We start from the raw sequence: 22063 nt of genomic DNA, 5'->3' as shown, positions 1-22063 counted from the left end.
ATACAACTATTAATAAAAGTAATTATAAGGGGAAATAAATCATACAATTGAATGACCTAGATGCAAATAAAGATGGCGTCAAGTAGAGTAGTAAGGAAATCATACATTTTTAAAAATAGAAAACAGTTTTTAAAAATTGCGGTAAAGGGATTCTTATATTTTTAATAAAAATTCATAACATTATTTAATTATTATTTTATGTTTTCAATTTTTTAAAAACAAAGTGAAATAAAGAACACCTTTTAAAGAACAAGTAAAAATTGTTCTCATTTATTTTTAAAAACTTTATCATTTATCTTCTATATAGGATTATTATTTTTCATTCTTTTTATTAGACAAATTAACTTTAAATTAAATAAAACTTAATACGTTGGATTTATTAACAAGTCTATTAAATTTTAAAAATGATAAAAAATTTATAAATATAATAAAATATCATTTTTATAACATATAATAAAATAGTATAATTTCTATTAAAAATATAATTTATAATTTTATTATAATATTACAATTTATGTTTTCACAATATATTTTTAAATTTTTTTTAATTACAACATTATTTTCATTTTCAATAAAACTTCAATGAAATTTAATTAATTAATATTATATAAATTGAATTTCAAATGTTTTTAAAAAATCAAAACATTTAAAAAAAAAAACAATTTATTCAAACAAGTCTTTTTATTTTTTATTTTTAAAATCCTTTTATAAAAATAACTACCAAATATCCTTAATTTTATAAAACATTAAATTGTTATTTTTTTAACTTAAAAGAAAAGTTTCTAAAAAAAGCATGAGATATCATGATCAAACAAAAAATAAAATAAAAATATAAAAACAGAAATATTTAATGTCTAATACTGTCTAATTTATTGTAGAAATTTAAACATAATAACACAAATATTTGAATCTGAAAATATTGTTTATTGAAAATATACCTTAATACAGAGAGTTGATGACTACAGGTTGTTGACAGCAGAGGAATGACTCTAACTCAAAAAGAAAATTACAAGAGAAAATTTTTTTAACTCTCAGAATTTTTTGAAACTCTCTCTTGGCTGTTGGAACTCTCCCAACTCTTGGAACTCTTGAACCCTTGTCGACCTCTGCCTTGGGAGGAAGCCTTTGAGCCCTATTTATAGGAAAGGCTTTGGGCTATCCAGAAGGCTTTATGCCTTTGATGTCTTCCACGTGTATGCAGGAGGTAAATTTGCTTTCCTCTTCTTCATTTTATCACATGGGCAATGAGTCATCTTGCTTTTTACTTTAAAGGACGGATTTTACTATTCACAAAACACTATTCACCTTTTTTTTTTTTTTTTTTTACTGGATAATCACAAGAGAGCTACTTTACAGATGTACAAAAGATTCTTGATTCTTGATATCTCTTAACTGAGCATTTCTAAGGGATATTTCTCAAAAGTTTTCTGGCTTCTTCTTCAAGGACATATTCTTTTTTATACTTATCAACAAGATAAGTAAATTGGGTTTGAAACAAAAGAGGGACTTCATGAAAGTTATTTGCAGAGATGATTTTTTGAATATTATCTTCAGTAATGAGATTATAGTTTGAAGAACTATAAATCTCAGAATCAAGGTCTCTTGCAATCATTCTTGATCTCCAATGTCTGATTTGTTTTTTGAGACTGGATTTAGTACAGGGCCAAGGGTCCTCTGTACCAAACAACTGATGTTTTCTCTGATTGGCTTTGAGTAAAATGAGATGTTGAGCAGGGTAAACTCCTCCATCATTCGACCATTCAGGAGGTTTACTTTCTATGATGAGTTCAACAGATTTGAAATCATTGATGAAGGCATTTAAGACACAGACAACTAATTTTCTTCCAAATTTATCAGTTTGATCAGGATGAGTGAAAATCAATTGATAAAGAACTCCATAGTCCATGAGGAGGGACGGAGTTAACTCTATTGACTCATTGTTGAATTTGATGACTATTGGTTTATAACTGTCTAGGTCAATGTTGGCTTTGCATATACTGTAAGTATGAGCACACTTACAGTCATGTCTTTCTAATGGAATTTCTCTACACAAGGGATCGGTCTTTGGACAATTATTATAATTATTGTCATAACAAGAAATCCAAGTGAAGCTCATCCCTTGAATAGTAATTCCAAAAGTGCTACAGTCAGCAAGAAATTGCATGATATGCTCTTGTTTTGCTTCTCCTGTAGCTTTAGCCTTTTCACATATCATCTGTCTAATGCTTTCAAGAAGGTCCAAATTTTTCAACTTAAAAAATGAAAATCTAGAAATTTGACATTCTTGGCCTTCCTGAGAAAGTTTTGAATCTTCATTTGGTTTTGAAAGTTCTTTTTGAAATTCATTTTGAAAATCTTTTGAAAATGCATCTTTGGATCCTTTTGCTTTTTTCCTGCAAATGAAATTTTCAAGATCTGTATCCATTGGTGTGCAATGTATATCAGAACTTGAAGGGTTAGAAAAACTTTCTAATTTATCATTTAACTGTTTAAAATGGAAAGATAATGCATTTAAAGCTTCCAACTTTTGAATATCACTTTTTGCATTCCAGAGGTTGTCTAAAATGCATTTTTGTGATCTGTCTAAACCTTCAATATCTTTATGAATTCGAAATGACAGATTACATTTAGGAAATACTGGAAGAGTAAATTTCCCAAATGTAATTCTTTCTTGCTCCATCTGTAGACAAAATTCAAATGTTAGTATCTCTATAGAAGAATAAAACAAATATCTAATGATTTTGTCTTTATCATACCAAATTTGAAAATATATTGAGTTTATGAGAGAAACATAATTTCTAATAATGATGTTAAAATGAGTTTTTGAATATTTTGAAATCACATTTATTGACTTATATGAGCATGCACAAATACCATCACAATTTTTTTTATTATCTGATTCTTCTTCTAGACTTGACTCTTCACTTGATATTTCTTGAGTTATGAGGATTTGATTATCTTCTTCCGATTCATAATTTTCACTTGATTCATCATTTTCTTTATCAATCATTAATCCTATCATTAAATTTTTGAGTTTATCACTTATTTATAATGAATTGATTTTATTTTCTAATTGACAATCTCTTGAATAATGACCTACTTTCCCACATTTATAACAAGTAGGTGTTTTCTTTTTTAAATTTGATTTGTTTGGAGGTTTTGATTTATTAGGAGTAGATTTTACAAACTTCTTTTGAAATTTTGCTTCTGTTGAAGGTTTTTTACTTTTTATTTTATTTTGTTTATTTTTTCTTTTTGAAGGGGCAACTAATGTATCATAACCATAATATGAACAAAATTTTCCTAATTCTTTCCTATTATCTTGTTTCTCTTTTTTCATTTGACTCTTTAATTTGAGATCAGTACAAAGGGCTAAACCTTCATTATTAACAAAAGTAATTAATTCTCCATAAGTTAATGACTCATAAGGAATCCTACCATTATGAATATTTCTTATTCTTTGTCTAACTTTTTCTGCAAATAAAGTGGGTAATCCTGATATAAATTTTTCTTTCCAATAATGATTTCCACAATCAGGTCTTGACATAACTTTGACTAAAAACATATCCTTATACCACTTAAAATCTTGAAGTGTTGGACATCTAAGATTGTTAAGGATTTCAGAAGTTCTTTCTTGAAAATAGACTGGATCTCCTATAAAGTGTTTTGTTATTGCAAATATTAAAGTATTGACAGCATCTTCTTCATAAGTTTGGACTGATGTTCCTTCTTCTTTGATTATTGTCTTTTTTGCATTTAATATATATTCTCTATCATTTTGACTCGGATAATGATCCCACCATCCTTTAAGCAAACCAGTGAATCCTATGACCAAGGCATCGGCAGCATGAAAGTCAAAATTACTGGTCTTGATTCTATATCCATTAGCAGCCATCATCATTTCATGAAGCAGATTGATTATTTGATGTTCACTCATTCCATCTATATTCCATTCATAAAAACTACTACCATCATAACTAGCAGCTAATTGATAATTTCTTTCTTCTAATTGGACATCAGGAAAAGAGGGTTTTGAATAATAATTTTTTCTACTTACAAAATTATTAGAAATTGCATTGACTGTTGCAGGAGGTTTTACTATTGAATCCGGAGACATTTTGAATTGTTCTTCTATTTTATTGATTTCTGATTTTCCTTTTGTTATGGTTTGAATTTGATTCTTAGTTTGATTGATACCATTAATATTGAGTTTATCTAATCTGATTTGTATTTCTTTTAACATTATTTCTGTTGGTGTGGCTAATTGAATATTTGATTTTGCAGCATTTATAGGAATAATAAAAGGTTGGTCTACATTCTTAGAAGATGATGTTGACGAAGATGATGATGATGATAAAGTTGAAGAAACTTTTGAAGAAAATTGTAATTTTGATGTTGTTTCTCCTATCCTCTCTCCCGGGACAGAAGAAAACAAAAATTGAGAAATTTTTGTTGTTTGTTGATTCACATGTTGAAGAGAATGATTTGTATAATTTAATTGTTGTTGAATTTGTCTAATGTCTTTGTAAATTATGGGACTTTGTTCATCTTTAGTTCTTGGGATTTTAAAGGGTGATGCAGAAATTGAATTATTGTCAAAATTGAATTGATGATTATTTAAGGGTGGTTGTGAACCTAATTCTGAGGTTATTGTTAAAATTCTTTTTTGAATATTTTCTGAGTGTTTTAAGGCTAATTGGTGTCATTCTTTATCTCTTAAAGTTATAATTTGTTTTCTTTGTTTTTTAAGTTTGAAAAACCAATAGAAAAAAGGAATAGTAATTTTCTTTTGATTCATATATTTTTCATATTGTTTTCTTAATGCATTTCTAGTTTGAGGAGGAAATGTTTGAAAATAAGCTCTTTTTGTAGCATTTTGAGGAGAAAAATAATCTGATTTTATCCATTCTACATTAGGAGTAAAAAGAGTCTTTTTGTAATTTTTCTTATGAATTATGTTGACTTGATTAGGAAACATATCTGAATGAGTAGGAGACACAGGAGGAGATTCATTTTGTTGATAAACAGGAATAGGAATTTTTGGAGCAAAATTGACACTATTTAAACTAGCATTTGAAGTAGAAGGTCTTGAATTCACGAAATCTTGATTGAAAGAATATCTAGAAGCTGGAGAAAATTCTATTTGAATAGTACCATCAGTATGTTGAATAATTTTTGAAGGAGTTGTTAAAGGTTTAATAGGTTTTGGATGAGTTAAATCTTTTAATTCCCATTGACTTCCTTGAGTAATTTCATTCCATTTTAATTTTTTAGGAACAAAGGCTTGAGTATTATTAGGATTATATTGTAATAATAATGTTTCATCCTTAACAGATTGACATATGGCCTAGGATTTAATTGAGTAGTCATGACTTTATAATATATTCTATAAATTATTGCTATAGTTTGAGCTTCTTCTACAAAATTCATGTTTTTAGTTTTAATATTTAAAGTTAGACTAGAAAGTATACTAGGATCATTTATGTTCATAGAAAAGTTTGGAAAACAATTAAAATAAATAGGACCATTAGTAAGGTTTGAATCTATCATGCTAAGTATTGAATCAGTAAAATTTATAGATCTAGCATCTCTAAGACATGTAAATACAGGAATATCTAATCCTAGCCTAAATAAAGGTTTTATAGCAACTTGAACTAATCCTATATGAATATAATTAAATTTCTTCCTATGATGATTAATAGTATTTTGACTTAACAATTGAAGACTTTCTAAGTTTTGATTAAGAGATATAGTTTTTTCTTCAGTTTTTATTGAATAATTTTGATTAAATTCAAAATTTCCTTGTTGATATATTGTATTAATTTTCATGTGCGGAATTGACCAATTATGAAGTTGACTCTCTATTTGAGCAATATTTATTTCTTGACTATTAACTATATTTTGAGTGAGTGATGATGCAGTTAATGATGCAGATGATGATGCAGAACTATCATTAGACCTAAGTGATTTGGAAGAACTACCTCTACTTAATCTCCTAATAATCTTACTCATTGTCACAGAAAATAATCACAATTTTATCCTTAATTAATTCAGATAATTTCCTGAACAGGGACCACCATAAGCAGATCAACACGGGACTTACGCTCCTTCTGCCCTTAAACACCGCTTATCACAGGCTGACCAAACCGTTCACAGGAAATTCAACCCGAACTAAGTCAGGACTAAATCTGCGATTAATCACTGTTCCAACTCGTAACACCACTCGGTTCTCAAGCAGAAAATGGCTCTGATGCCATTTGCACCCAGGACATACAACAGTTCATGCACGCAATAATTAATTCTACTTCAGGAACAAAAGGATTTCTTTTAATGTATCTTTTTCTAATGATATTTATATTTAAAGGAGGTTTATCATGAGAGAAAATTTTTGACTTAGACTCTTCTTCAAAAAGAGAAATTTCAGGAACAAAGTTTGAACCCTCCCAACTCTCCCAACTCTTGGAACTCTTGAACCCTTGCCGACCTCTGCCTTGGGAGGAAGCCTTTGAGCCCTATTTATAGGAAAGGCTTTGGGCTACCCAGCAGGCTTTATGCCTTTGATGTCTTCCACGTGTATGTAGGAGGTAAATTTGCTTTCCTCTTCTTCATTTTATTACATGGGCAATGAGTCATCTTGCTTTTTACTTTAAAGGACAGATTTTACTATTCACAAAACACTATTCACCTTTTTCTTTTTTCTTTTTCCTTTTTTTTTTTTTTTTTACTGGATAATCACAAGAGAGCTACTTTACAGATGTACAAAAGATTCTTGATTCTTGATATCTCTTAACTAAGCATTTCTAAGAGATATTTCTCAAAAGTTTTTCTGGCTTCTTCTTCAAGGACATATTCTTTTTTATACTTATCAACAAGATAAGTAAATTGGGTTTGAAACAAAAGAGGGACTTCATGAAAGTTATTTGCAGAGATGATTTTTTGAATATTATCTTCAGTAATGAGATTATAGTTAGAAATTAAAATAAATAGGACCATTAACAAGGTTTGAATCTATCATGCTAAGTATTGAATCAGTAAAATTTATAGATCTAGCATCTCTAAGACATGTAAAAATGATCAAATAAAACAAGAGAATGAACAAATTAGAAACGTAATACAATATAAACAAGATTTAGCTAAAACTTCTGAAAACCAAGAACCAGGAATAATAATACCCAATAAAATAACTCCTATAGAATCATTTATAAATACAATATCAAAAATAGATTTTCAAAGATGGTATACAAATATAAAAATTATAGTTGAAGATTTTGAAATAGAAATAGTAGCATTAATAGACTCAGGAGCTGATATGAATTATATTAAAATTGTTTTTATCTTATAGAAATTTTTATTTCACTGCAACAAAAAAATTATTTCATAATTAAAAAAAATTATTTATCTTTAACTCATATAATTGTAAATTTAATTTTCATTTTTTAATAAAACTTAATTTAAATTTGATTTCATATTATAATAAATTAATTTTATTAAATTTTTATAAAATAAAAGTAATACATTGTGTTTAAAAACAATACAAATTCTTTTACTCAAACAACTTGTTTTTTATTTACAAAAACTATTTTTAAAAGAATATTGCCAGACACTAGTTTTTTAAAAATTCTTAAAAATTATTTTTTGTTCTCTATTTTTAAAACAAATATAAAAAAACACAGCCCTAAATTTCTCTATGTAACAAAATATTTCTAAAAATTATTAATTTTTTTAATCAAATTTCTTAGTATATTTTTTAAAAATTTTGACAAACATTATTTAAAATTTTTTTTGATAAACTTTTAATAAAATTTATGGACCAATTTGATGATGTTTTTTAAAATTTGTTTTCAAAACAAAGAATAAAAAACAGTTTTTAAAAATAAGTGTTTGGCTAGATGTTTTAAAAAATAAAAAACAAAAATCAAAAATCTTGTTTGGTTGAAAAGAAATTGAATTGTTTTTAAAAATAATGTCTTCCTTTTATTTTATAAAAAAATTATAAATTTAATTTCTAATAATATAAAATTAAATTCAAGTCTTATTTAAAAATAAAAATTAAATCTACAATTACATATGAGTCGAAGATAAATAATTTATTTTTAATTATTAAATAATTTTTTTATTCTAGTGAAACAAAAATTACAATAAGATAAAAATAATTATAGGATTCATTTATAATCCAAGTCAAATAAGTAGTTTAATTAATTTTATTTTAATTTCTTGATTTCTTATACTTGTTTTTAAAAATTATTTATAAGTTAAAGAACCAAAACAAATTGTTTTTTAATGTTTTATAAAAATAAAGCCATTTGACATGTTTTTATAAAAATATTGTAAAAACAAAACATGGATAAGTTGGTTTTAATTTTTTTTGTTTTGTGAAAACATTTTAAATTCAATTTATATAACATTAATTAATTAAATTTAATTAGAATCTTATTGAAAATAAAAATAATTTTGTAATTACAAATAAATTAAAAAATAAATAATTTCTAGTAAAACATAAATAGTAATATTATAATAAAAAAAATAAATTATATTTTTAAGTAGAAAATATATTATTTTTTATATGTTTGTAACATAAGGATATTAATATCTTTGCATTTTAATAAAAAATGAATAATACTAATTAGTATTTTATTTGAAATAAATAATGAATAAAATTTTACCATTTTAATATAAAAATGAGTCAAATTTTTTTGTTATATATGTACACATTTAATACTCAATTTTGAACATAATATTCTCAAATGTTTTGATTTAATCTAATATCATTGGATCAGTTTTTTCATTGAAAATTATTTTTAAAAATTAAAAGATTTATTAAAGAATTTAAATTATTAATTATATTTTACTTAATTTATAAACTATGAAAAATAATAATTGTATGTATAAGATAAATAGTAAAAATCATTATATATATATATATATTAATTTTTCACTATTATTATTTTTTAATCATTGGATTTATTTTTGAGTTCCAAATTATTTTTAAAAATTATTAAACTCATTAATAAATTCAATAAAAAATGTCACTTCATTAAAAATTCATTTTTCTAGTAGAAAAATTTATAAAAACATAATTATGCACAAAAAAAAATAATAGTCATTATAAACCAATTAAATTTATGATATTAATAAGTTTATTATTTAAGTTTTAAATTATTTTTAAAAATTCTTAGATTTGCCAACTTTACAAGATCCAAGAAACAAGACCAATCCGAAAGTCTTGAGAAAACATCAGGCTCCGTTAAGAGAAATCGGTAAGCTGTGTCAGGACAGCACTTAATAAATGGGGAAAGTTAGGTTTTGGGCTGTTGATGTGGAAAATATATGATTTTGATAACCTAAATATACAAAATATGAGATTCAATTATTAATATGTAAAGTAATATCCAAAACGTGCACTATCTACTGTTTATTTTTCCTCTTCCCATATTGCCCCTAAATCTCTCCATGTCATCAGCAAATCCTCCCATGTCAGCAGAACAATTTGAAACTTTCATTCTCAAAGCACAAAGAAACCCGACCCGAACAACTTTCCCTACCAATTTGGCCAACACCACCCTCATCTCCTGCAACTTCTCTGCTCTCCCATTCGTTTCTCTCAAAACCCGCAACTCCAACTCCAGAATCTCATTTATCAGAACCCCAAACCCAAACCCTCCAATTCTCAGTAAACCCAAACACCCAATTTCTACATTTCAGAAAAGGGGTGGCCTTCAAATCTGTCAGAGCTCCTTCAACACTCAGAATCCAGAAAACCCAGCTGCTGAAAATTGAGCTAAATTGGAGAGTGAGAACGGAGATGGTGGGGATGGAGGAGACTGGACAACATCAGCTCTGCTTTTCGTGTTGTGGGTTGGACTCATCTACTATGTTTTCAACCTCACTCTTGACCAGACTCCGGTACCATGGACTGCAACCATTTCATACTAAAGAGAAGTGTTTTTGTTTTGCTTTTGTGTTTGTTTAATTTGATGGGATATGGTTTTGTTGTTGTTGTGCTTATTTCATTAATTTGGAAAATCCTGATGAGTACTAGGGCTAGAAACCCATTTCAAATTCTAGTCATAGTTCTATGGTACCAGTTATTTTATATGGTACACATTGAGGTATAATTGATCGAGTAAATGAATATACCTGCTCCATATGTTCTTTTTCGTTTTTCTTCCCCACAATTTGATCACTCTAAGAAGAGTGTAACACATTATTTTGTGCCTTTGTTAGTCAAGGGATCTGTATTTCTTGAAAAAGTTGCCGAATTTGAAGGGAGATGATGGGTTCAGGATGAATGATGTGCTTGTGTCTTTGTGGTACATCATGGGTTTGTGGCCCTTGGTGTTATTTTAGGTTTTAAAAATTAAAGGAAGTGGATGGGGTGATATGTGTTCGTTCTTTTCTAAGAATGATTTTTGGTAAAACTGAAGTGAAATTGTCAGCAACTGGATGAAGTACAAATATTTATCCCTTGCTGCCCATATGGGTACAGGTTAATTTTGAAACATATACATATTGTTGAAACAAGAAGTTTTTCATGTTGTATATAATATCTTAGTGACCAAAATAATATGTTAAGCCTATTTTGCTTTCAATATTTGACATGATTACAAGTCACTATTTTTCTACATAAACAAAGGAATTGCCTATTCCTTAGTTGCTAAAAAGTGTATTCAATCTAGAAAATGCTTTTTGGTACTTAGTTGTTTCATCTCTTTGAAAGAGAACTTTTGAATTTTAGGAGTTCATTTATTTCAATGATGATTGATATGCAATGATGTAAATCAATTCCCATGACAGAAACTGGTCCAAGAAGCTAGCAAATATGTTAATAAGATTGCTTCCACTGGGGGAAAAATATTTTTCTTGCCTACGTGTAAAATGTAGTATTAAAACATTGGTGTTGGATTTGTTGATAGTGTTGGAATGATATACGGTGCTGGTACTTACAAGATATTGTTGTCAAAAATGGTTTCTAGATTTATGGATCAGTGGTAGAGTAAAATATTATAAGTTGTGATTATGGTTTCCATCAGGAGCCACTTGAATGTAAGAAAATAATGAAAGTAGATGAGTTGAGATGTGCTAGTTTCTTTGTTTGAAAGATTTTTAGTATAATTATAGTGAAACAAAAAGTTTGTGAATCTAGTTTATAATATCTTTTTGTATAAATATTATATTAAGCCTATCATACTGTCCATTTCTCTGAAATAATCATTTAGGGTGTAATTGTCTTTACATAAGCAAAGGAATGCACTACTCTTTAGTTCTCAAACAAATAGATTTTACTTAGAAAAGTTCATTGAGTACTTGGTTGCTTCATTTCTTCGAACAAGATAGGAAGGAAGAAAGGAAGAAAAGTTGGTATAGATGTTAGGATGCCAATTTTTTTGGAACAAAGAAACTGGAATATGGGCTTTGTCCGTTATTGACCAAACTATTATTCTTTTTGTGCACTTAATACTGTTTCAGTAAGCTAAACGTGAACTCTACCTCTCCTAAGCCTCGGTCCTTCCTTTGTGACCCTTAGACCATGCCATTATGTGGTTTTCTTGAGTGCTCAAGTGGTCCACCAATGGTTTTTTGGGAATGTACCTTAGGTACTACCTTAAGAGGCCTTAGGTACTACCTTAAGGGACCCTAGGTACTACCTTAGCTGAACCTGAACCCTACCTCTCCCAAGCCTCGGGCCTTCCTTTGTGACTCTTAGACCATGCCATTATGTGGTTCTATTGAGTGCTCAAGTGGTCCACTAATAGTTTTTTGGGACTGTACCTTAGGTACTACCTTAAGAGCCCTTAGGTACTACCTTAATGGCCTTTAGGTACTACCTTAAGGGACCCTAGGTACTACCTTAAGGGACCCTAGGTACTACCTTAAGGGACCCTAGGTACTACCTTAAGGGACCCTAGGTACTACCTTAGCTAAACCTCAACTCAACCTTTCCCAAGCCTCCGACCTTCCTCTTTGACCCTTAGACCATGCCATTGTGTGGTTTTCTTGAGTGCTCAAGTGGTCCACCAATGCTTTTTAGGGACTGTACCTTAGGTACTACCTTAAGAGCCCTTAAGTACTACCTTAGTGGCCTTCAGGCACTACCTTAAGGGACCCTAGGTACTACCTTAGCTAAACCTCAACTCAACCTCTCCTAAGCCTCAGACCTTCCTTTCTAACCCTTAGACCATGTCATTGTGTGCTTCTATTGAGTGCTCAAGTGGTCCACCAATGCTTTTTAGGGACTGTACCTTAGGTACTACCTTTAGAGCCCTTAGGTACTACCTTTAGAGCCCTTAGGTACTACCTTAGTGTCCTTCAGGTACTACCTTAAGGGACCCTAGGTACTACCTTAGCTAAACCTCAACTCAACCTCTCCCAAGCCTCCGACCTTCCTCTTTGACCCTTAGACCATGCCATTGTGTGGTTCTCTTGAGTGCTCAAGTGGTCCACCAATGCTTTTTAAGGACTGTACCTTAGGTACTACCTTTAGAGCCCTTAGGTACTACCTTAGTGGTCTTCAGGTACTACCTTAAGGGACCCTAGGTACTACCTTAGCTAAATCTCAACTCAACCTCTCCCAAGCCTCGGGCCTTCCTTTCTGACCCTTAGACCACGCCATTATGTGCTTCTATTGAGTGCTCGAGTGGTCCACCAATGCTTTTTAGGGATTGTACCTTAGGTACTACCTTAAGAGCCCTTAGGTACTACCTTAGTGGCCTTCGGGGACTACCTTAAGGGACCCTAGGTACTACCTTAACTAAACCTCAACTCAACCTCTCCCAAGCCTCACGTCTTCATTTATGACCCTTAGACCATGCCATTGTGTGGTTCTCTTGAGTGCTCGAGTGGTCCACCAATGCTTTTTATGGACTGTACCTTAGGTACTACCTTAAGAGCCCTTAGGTACTACCTTAGTGGCCTTCAGGTACTACCTTAAGGGACCCTAGGTACTACCTTAGCTAAACCTCAACTCAACCTCTCCCAAGCCTCCGGCCTTCCTTTCTGATCCTTAGACCATGCCATTGTGTGCTTCTATTGAGTGATCAAGTGGTCTATCAATGCTTTTTAGGGACTGTACCTTAGGTACTACCTTAAGAGCCCTTAGGTACTACCTTAAGAGCCCTTAGGTACTACCTTAGTGGCCTTCAGGTACTACCTTAAGGGACCCTAGGTACTACCTTAGCTAAACCTCAACTCAACCTCTCCCAAGCCTCACGCCTTCCTCTCTGACCCTTAGACCATGCCATTGTGTGGTTCTCTTGAGTGCTCAAGTGGTCTACCATTGCTTTTTATGGACTGTACCTTAGGTACTACCTTAAGAGCCCTTAGGTACTACCTTAGTGGCCTTCAGGTACTACCTTAAGGGACCCTAGGTACTACCTTAGCTAAACCTCAACTCAACCTCTCCTTAGCCTCACGCCTTCCTCTCTGACCCTTAAACCATGCCATTATGTGGTTCTCTTGAGTGCTCAAGTGGTCCACCATTGTTTTTTATGGACTTTACCTTAGGTACTACCTTAAGAGCCCTTAGGTACTACCTTAGTGGCCTTCAGGTACTATCTTAGTGGCCTTCAGGTACTACCTTAAGGGACCTTAGGTACTACCTTAGCTAAAGTTGGGGTTTACCTTTTCCAAGCCTCTGGCCTTCCTTTGTGACCCTTAGACCATGTCATTATGTGGTTCTCTTGTGTCCTCAAGTGGTCCACCTTTTGTTTATTGGGATTATTATTATCAACGTTGTTAAATTGAAAATGATCACTCAAGCGTTTGAAGCATAAGACAATTTGTTTGTTAAAGGTCACAACATAAGAGAAATTGAGAATTTTTGACATATCATAAGCTTTGGAATAAATTTTAGTTTAGATGTAAAGCTAACAACTATATCTAGGGAAATAAAATTTTATCATTTTTCAAATTTAAATTAAAGCTAATATGTACAAATTTTGTCAATATAAGCTAAAATAAATGTCCAATTATTTAAATTATGTTAGTTTTTTTGTATAGAAATTATATTTGCGTAATGCAAAATTAATGTAATTAAAAATTATAAAAAGAGAGAAGAAGGGCTAAGAAATTTTCTATATCTATAATTTATTCATGGACAATAAAATGATAGGAATTTTTTTGTCTTTATTATTTTTGTGTGAAAATTTTCAAAACCTTAAAAAAAAAAAAAAAAAAAACGAGAAAAGATGTCACTTTGGAAGTGAAGTCCACTTGCCATATCAGCATCACACGTCAACATTTAGGGCTGGCCCCTCATGCCACTCCATATTCACCTCAGTTTTTACTAAATTTACGTTATTTTCCTTAATTTAAAATTTCATCAAGATGAAAATAAATTAAAACAATAAACAATATTCAATAAAATTTCAAACAAATAAAATTAAATGTATTTAATTAAAATTCGAGAAAAGATAAATGAAATTAATTCACATTTTTTTCATCTACCTTTTTGAATAAATATTAAAACCCCATGTATACTATGTTTTTATCATGGATTTGACTAAAAAAACAAAAAAAATTTGTGAAAACAAAATTAAAATATTGATTTAAAAATTAAATTGATATTATAAAATGTTTTTTTGCCCATGCAGGTCTCAAAGTATGATGTGAGTGGAAGGTTTGGTAGGGAGGGATACCACATTTTTGTCAAAAACTATAGTCGTTTGCATATGTAATGAATAAATCATGAGACATCAACAATTCACTTTCATTACAGAGAATTGGAGGTCTTTTTTACTGTTTCTCTCATGAGTCCCATTCCCAAGGACACCAGCCAAATGTATGGGGGAAGATGCAGTGAAGCACTATTTAAACTGCAGTTTGTAAAGCTCATGCCTAATTATTAACAACTTAATGCTCTTGTATCTTGTCAAAGAATCAGGGAAATTCCCATCATGAGAAACAACCTTAGCAGAAAGCTAAAGCAGATAACAAATGAGAAAAAGACCATTTAGTTGGTGATCATACGCCCTTCAAAGTTGGACTGTAATGAACTTAAATGCTAGCATGTTACAAGTTTGAATATATGCTAGAGATGATGATTGTCTCAAGAGCACAAGGATTGGATGGAGAACAAGGAGCATATAACCATTCCCAAATGAAAACCATAGCACAAACAAAATGTCATTGAAATACAAGTAGTAATTAATACAAGAAAACTCACATTCTCATAGTTTCAGTAACATATGTAATAAAAAAAAATGGCTTGAAATCAAAGCAATGGATATACCCTCTTCATATAAATTAAAGACTTGACAAATCCTCTCTTATAAGAACAAGACCAGCCCACCTGAAATGGCCAAAACCAAATGGCTCCAAACACCTAAGTTGATTACCCTATAGGAAGAAGATGGGGTTGAAGATGCTCATGGAGACCCAACCTCATCTGAAGCAGTTGGAGCATCTGCAGCAGGGCTGATGTCAGGAGCTGCAGCTGGAGCTAGGGTAGGAGGAATGTCGGTGCCAAAGATTGCTTCAGGGAGAAGGACCTTATCAACTTCATACACAGCCACAGGATCGGTCGAATGCACGCTGCTACTCAACTTGGTGTTAGTCCATCCTGAGCCAATGTGGACAGTCCCGGCGACATCTGTAAATATCATTCAAGTGGAATAAAATCAGGAATGCTTCAATATCTCAATAAAGACAAGCATAGTCACTTCATACCGAAAACTAAAACCTTAACCAGAATAGAAATAGCAGCAAAGAACTTCAAATAATCATGTCAACAACTGAAGAAACAAATAGGGGGAAAAAGAAGCAAACAATAACTGCTTTAGTTGCATGTATTAGGACATCACTATGAGTATTGTAGGCTTAAGCCCCATGCCACCTCAAATTTAGATAACTGCATAAATTATTCCCTCAAAATAAATGTATTGGTCATGTGCCAAACTCTAGGTTTTAAGACTCAAATTAAAATAACTGAATAAAATTTCTGAAGCATTATAAAATTTCACACCAATCAATTGTCTGTCACAATTTAGTTTTCTACAAGTGGAATAGTTTCAGAAACGGAAGGAGAAAAGCATGTTCCAGAAAAATATAATATTTTATAATCAGAGAACATAGAAACCTTTTCCATTCTCCAGAGAGTACAAAAAATCAGTAAAAGAAAAGAGTTATGAAAAGATTATTCTATCTAGATATGAAGCTTTTCATGTCCCCACTAGCACATAGCTCAATAGTAAAAACATGAGATATGAAAAGATGGCCTAGTTCACAGTGTATCATTCAATATCAGAGCTTTTTATGGCCCAGCCTATTGAGAGTGTATTATTATTATTATTATTATTATTCAGTCTATTGATAGTGTATTATTATTATTCCTTCCTCCTTTCTGTCATCTCAAGGTTCCTCCAAAATTAACACTCTTTTTGGCCTAGTTCATAGTCTATTGATGGTATATTACAATTATTGTTATTTCCTTTATTTAATCATATCAAGGTTCCTCCAAGATTAATGCTCTTTATAACCCAACTCACAATCTATTGATAGTGTGTTATGACTACACTCTGACTAAGATAGTTCCATTTCCATTTCCTCTCCTTTGGATAAGAAATTCAAACTTAAATGGTGGCAAAACTATGATTCAATCGATTGCATTTGTAGCAATGAAGTTCAAAATTGGTTCATACAACAGTAAAAAATGAGAAAGCACATTAAGTATCCCCTAAGAAAATAAAACAGATGATCCACCCTACCTAAAGAAAATAAAAAACACCACTTCTAAGAGTTACAAAAAGCATTCCAAGTGATCTACATTCCAAGCCAGAATTTTGAAACTAAAAATAAATAACAAATAAAATTCACTTGAGATATGAGGCAAATCTGAAACCAGTACTTAGAGGATGAGCACCTGTCTTTCCAGTTTCCACATATAGGAAAGCTTTAAGTAGGTGCTCACCTTGCTTTCTAGACACTTGCTAAGTCGCCTCTAACAGTTCAAAGTTGTTGCATTGTAGGTTGACAAAACTCCCACATTTAAATTTAAAATGTATCTAAACATAAAAGTTAGTAATTATCCATATATTGAACAACCCAAAAAATAAAAGATAGAAACACATACAACTATAAAGTAATTACCACAGATGCACTGCATGGACATTGTTATATACATCCATAATCAATGGCTAAATGACTAGCCCCAAAATGGGCTTCTATTGAATAGTACACAAAGAAATTAGGTATCATGATGTTTATTTCTAGGTAAACAGACTCCCACTAACTAAAAAATATGAAGGTTTTAACCCCAAATTTCCATATATCAGATCACCAACCAACAGGGTTCAAGGCTTAGCTCCGGATAATTTTTACTTTGAAAAAAAGGAGAACAAGATAAATGATGAGCTTTCAAATTTTCTCTTCTATTCCTCACTTTTTCTATTAAAAAATGATTCCTTCACATCATTTTCACATTCAATTCCAACATGAAATACTAAATCTTAGAAGTCAGAATCACCAAACAGGAGCATATTAGCTAACCTAAATAAATGACATTTTTTCAATATATATATTTTTTCATTTATGGGAGTGCCAATTATTATTTTATCATGGGGTGCTGGAAAAAAATTAAAGATTATATCATCACAACCATAATTATTTAAAAAAAAAAAACTATAAAGTTCAATACTCTTTAATTTTTTTTTTCAGTGTTGTTTTTTCACAAATTTTTCACAGTGGACTATCAAAGTAGTAAACCAATGGCACTTTCTTAGTCTAACATTGCTATAAAGGACAAATCACTACGAGTTTCCCAATTAGTAAGCAATGATATGTGATTTGATACAAAACAAAATACTGCAAAGAGAAAATCAGGATTCAGTCAATCATATGAAAGAAATAAAAATAACTGGAAAAGCTTGACAAGCAACATAAAACTAAAGAAACAAAATCTTACTTGTTGGACTTGTGTCCGCAATGTGTCAAATTGAGCTTCTGTACAACAAACATTACCACCGATCGTTGGACACATACTTTGGATCTTTGATGAAAGCAGATCTGGTTGGGAAACATGAGAAAGAAAAGAATAGTCCAATCATCATATAATTTGAGTTGTTATTGATATTAAATGGAACTAGTCATACCATTCATATTTTGTTTCAAATTAACTATTGCTAAGAAGAATTTCCTGAATATACAATCCAAGCGATGGGGAAATATTTCTTTAAATTGTCTCTTATCATTCCATATATATTCTCAAGGAAGGTTGTGAGTTGCTGTTTGAAAAGAAAAGCTGCATATTTGGCTTCAACTTGTCTCAAGTCATCCAGTCCACCAAGCACCCGACCATTAAGAAATGAGAACCCACTAAGGTAGTACCTACGGTCCCTTAAGGTAGTACCTGAAGGCCACTAAGGTAGTACCTGAAGGCCACTAAGGTAGTACCTGAAGGCCACTAAGGTAGTACCTAAAGGCCATTAAGGTAGTACTTAAGGTACAGTCCCAAAAAACCATTGGTGGGCCACATGAGCACTCAAGAGAAGCACATAATGGCATGGTCTAAGGGTCATAAAGAAAGACCCGAGGCTTGGGAAAGGTTGAGTTGAGGATTAGCTAAGGTAATACCTAGGGTCCCTTAAGGTAGTACCTAAGGTACAATACCAAAAAACCATTGGTGAACCACATGAGCACTCAAGAGAAGCACATAATGGCATGACCTAAGGGTCACAAAGGAAGACCCGAGGGTTGGGAGAGGTTGAGTTCAAGTTTAGCTAAGGTAGTACCTAGGGTCCTTTAAGGTAGTACCTAAAGGCCACTAAAGTAGTACCTGAAGGCCACTAAGGTAGTACCTAAAGGCCATTAAGGTAGTACCTAAGGTACAGTACCAAAAAACCATTGTTGGACCACTTGAGCACTCAAGAGAAGCACATAATGGCATGGTCTAAGGGTCACAAAGGAAGACCCGAGGCTTGGGAGAGGTTGAGTTCAAGTTTAGCTAAGGTAGTACTTAGGGTCCCTTAAGGTAGTACCTGAAGGCCACTAAGGTAGTACCTAAAGGCCATTAAGGTAGTACCTAAGGTACAGTACCAAAAAACCATTGTTGGACCACTTGAGCACTCAAGAGAAGCACATAATGGCATGGTCTAAGGGTCACAAAGGAAGACCCGAGGCTTAGGAGAGGTTGAGTTCAAGTTTAGCTAAGGTAGTACCTAGAGTCCCTTAAGGTAGTACCCGAAGGCTACTAAGGTAGTACCTGAAGGCCACTAAGGTAGTACTTAAAGGCCACTAAGGTAGTACCTAAAGGCCATTAAGGTAGTACCTAAGGTACAATACCAAAAAACCATTGATGAACCACATGAGCACTCAAGAGAAGCACATAATGGCATGGTCTAAGGGTCACAAAGAAAGACCTGAGGCTTGGGAGAGGTAGAGTTCAAGTTTAGCTAAGGTGGTACCTAGGGTCCCTTAAGGTAGTACCTGAAGGCCACTAAGGTAGTACCTAAAGGCCATTAAGGTAGTACCTAAGGAACAGTACCAAAAAACCATTGGTGGACCACTTGAGCACACAAGAGAAGCACATAATGGTATGGTCTAAGGGTCACAAAGGAAGACCCGAGGCTTGGGAGAGGTTGAGTTCAAGTTTAGCTAAGGTAGTACCTAGGGTCCCTTAAGGTAGTACCTAAGGGCCATTAAGGTAGTACCTAAGGGCTCTTAAGGTAGTACTTAAGGTACAGTCTCAAATTTCTTCTGGTTTAAAGTGCTTTGATCCAAAAAAAAAAAAATACAAATTATTCAAAATGAGGCCTGAATCCATCTATGCAATTTCATTATTGCAATGTTTCATTATAGAATACACCTTAGCAAGGCCTTATCCCAATTACTAAGAGTTGGGAGCTGTAGGGCACGACTCCTTGCTAACACTCAAACTGATATCTAAAACTAAGATAAAATAAGAGAAAAGAGATCAAAAGAAAGGGGATTGCATCCAAAAACTGCTATTATGATAAGCAAATCAGCAAGAACACCAGGAATTTCTCTTATCGCTATGATACTCTCATGCATAGGAGAGGAAGGGCACTACTTTGGGCAACTCTCAACTTGAGAAAACAGCTTTAAGCAACTCTTTCTCTCAGGAAAGGTAACAGTTGATTTTAGCAACTTTCTCTTAAGACTCTAGTTCTTCCCCTCACTGGGAATAAGCAACTAAATCCTGATTAATGGCTTAAAGGCACTTAAAACAGGACTTAAAAGGTTGAGCCCCCTACAAAACCAAGAGGTGGAAACCCTGCCCTCGCCCTCAAGACCCGGATTGCATAGAAATTGAACACAACTCAACAGATCAACAATTTTGAATTGGTAACCCATGGATGAAAATAATGCTAAAATTCTCAAATGTATAATAGACATTACCAGAAATTTCACAAAATACCATTGCTGCATCCCAAACCGTAGTTCCTAAATGCTGTGAATTGGGATCCTACCACAAGAAGAAAAAATTGGCAGCATCAAAACCACAAATTGCAACACAATTAATAAAAGAAAAATAAACAAATAGAAAAACCCCACAAGAATGCAATCAAACTATCATTCGACAATTTCGGAAATATTGTAAATCAACACCATTATCATTCAAGTTTCCAAAGTAACCCATGATAAGAGCAAGAAGATCATAAAACACTTCGAAAATAATCCATACCCACTGAAGAAAAACATGATTCACGATGACCCACATACCTCATGCCCTTGAAAATCAATGAAAGCTCAGTCGGGTTCAGGTCTTTTTTGTGATCGTCTTTCAGCTTTCATTTTTTTTCCAGTTCACATATGAATCTTTACTAAATTACGTCTTGGCTACTGACATGGAGTTTGGGCTTTTTAGGTTCCCGATGTGGACGCTGAGCTGGCCCAAGGGTAAGGCCCATTTTCGGTATGAAATAACACCTAAGACCAAAGTGCATGAAAAGGAAAAATTTTCTTCAAATAGTGGACATATCTTGGGTTATGCAAACTTGGGTTTTGAAAACAATATTACCTTGAAATGGGCCTCCCGAAACACAACTTTCCCTTAATTTATCAATATATGACGAGAAAGGTCCAGTCCTACAAATTTTCTACCGTACACTGAAAATTCTTTCTCAATAGGCCCACAAATTTTCTGATTTCCCAGTAGAAATATAGGATATTTTTAAGCACCACAACCTTAGTGATAGCATTTAAGATCTACAATTTTTTTGGTACACTTAAAATGATTCTAACATCATTTCAACTGCTGAAAGAAGCAACGAACTTATTCTATATTATAAATAATTGAATTTATTCCCAACATGTTTCTCCACAAACAAGTTCTTCCTTTTTACAATTCCAACACATAAATTTAACACAACCAAAACAGCATCCATTTCGACAAAACCCTAATTAGAATGAACCATCAAATCTTAATTTACAAACCCATCTCAACAATTAGATTCATCCAAGAAAACAGAGAAGTATAATTTTCACATAACATCCAAAGATGAAATAGATATCTACAATTGAATTTAATACGAGCAAACAAATAATAAAAAAAATTAAAAGAAATAATACAAAACCTGTAGGAACAAGAGGAACATAAATTAATATTGACAGTGTTGCTGAAGCCAATACCTCCATCACCATTCTCTTTCTGCAATTCAAAAAAGCAATCGAAAATTAATCAAACACCCACTTACATAAATACAGAGAATAGAAAAACGAGAATCAAGGAGAACAGACCTGTGTGGGGAAATCTAGAGGAGCCGATTGGGGTTTGGGTTGGGGTTGCTGGTGGTGATGATGATGATGGTGATGATGCGGCGGTGGCTTTGAAGGCAATGGCGTGAAGAGATTTATGATGTTTGAGAAGAAGAGAAACAGAGGTAACCCTACCAGAAGAAATTGAGCTTGATCCATTGGAAAAGAAGGTTAGGTGATCGAGTGAGTGAGACAGTGAATTTTTTTGGTTTTGTAGGCCTTCTGATGTGGACGCTGAAGTGGCTGAAGAAAGAGGGCAATTTCGGAATGAAAAAACACCTCATGGCAGAGTGCATGAAATCCCTAATTTTTTTATCATCAGTGTAGGTATTTTTTTTTGTGCAAAGTTGGGTTT

At 32.2% G+C, this 22063-nt stretch overlaps 1 long non-coding RNA gene across 3 annotated transcripts; it reads right to left on the bottom strand.

Annotated features, from left to right (window-relative positions):
• Window positions 1-15095: 15095 nt before the first annotated feature.
• On the bottom strand, window positions 15096-21804 carry LOC104880751 (uncharacterized). 3 transcript variants are annotated; one of them, XR_009466872.1, is made up of 5 exons: window positions 21691-21804; window positions 20674-21601; window positions 20350-20416; window positions 17897-17997; window positions 15096-15586 (listed from the first exon to the last, which is right to left on the bottom strand). It is a non-coding gene; the product is annotated as an uncharacterized LOC104880751 (long non-coding RNA). The 3 variants fall into 3 exon arrangements; XR_009466871.1 differs by having other exon boundaries at window positions 21528-21601; XR_002031142.2 differs by having other exon boundaries at window positions 20350-21601.
• Window positions 21805-22063: the final 259 nt, after the last annotated feature.

The sequence above is a fragment of the Vitis vinifera genome, chromosome 11, assembly GCF_030704535.1.
Source record: "Vitis vinifera cultivar Pinot Noir 40024 chromosome 11, ASM3070453v1".
Lineage (NCBI taxonomy): Eukaryota > Viridiplantae > Streptophyta > Magnoliopsida > Vitales > Vitaceae > Vitis > Vitis vinifera.
This window is presented reverse-complemented; position numbering and strand designations above follow the sequence as displayed.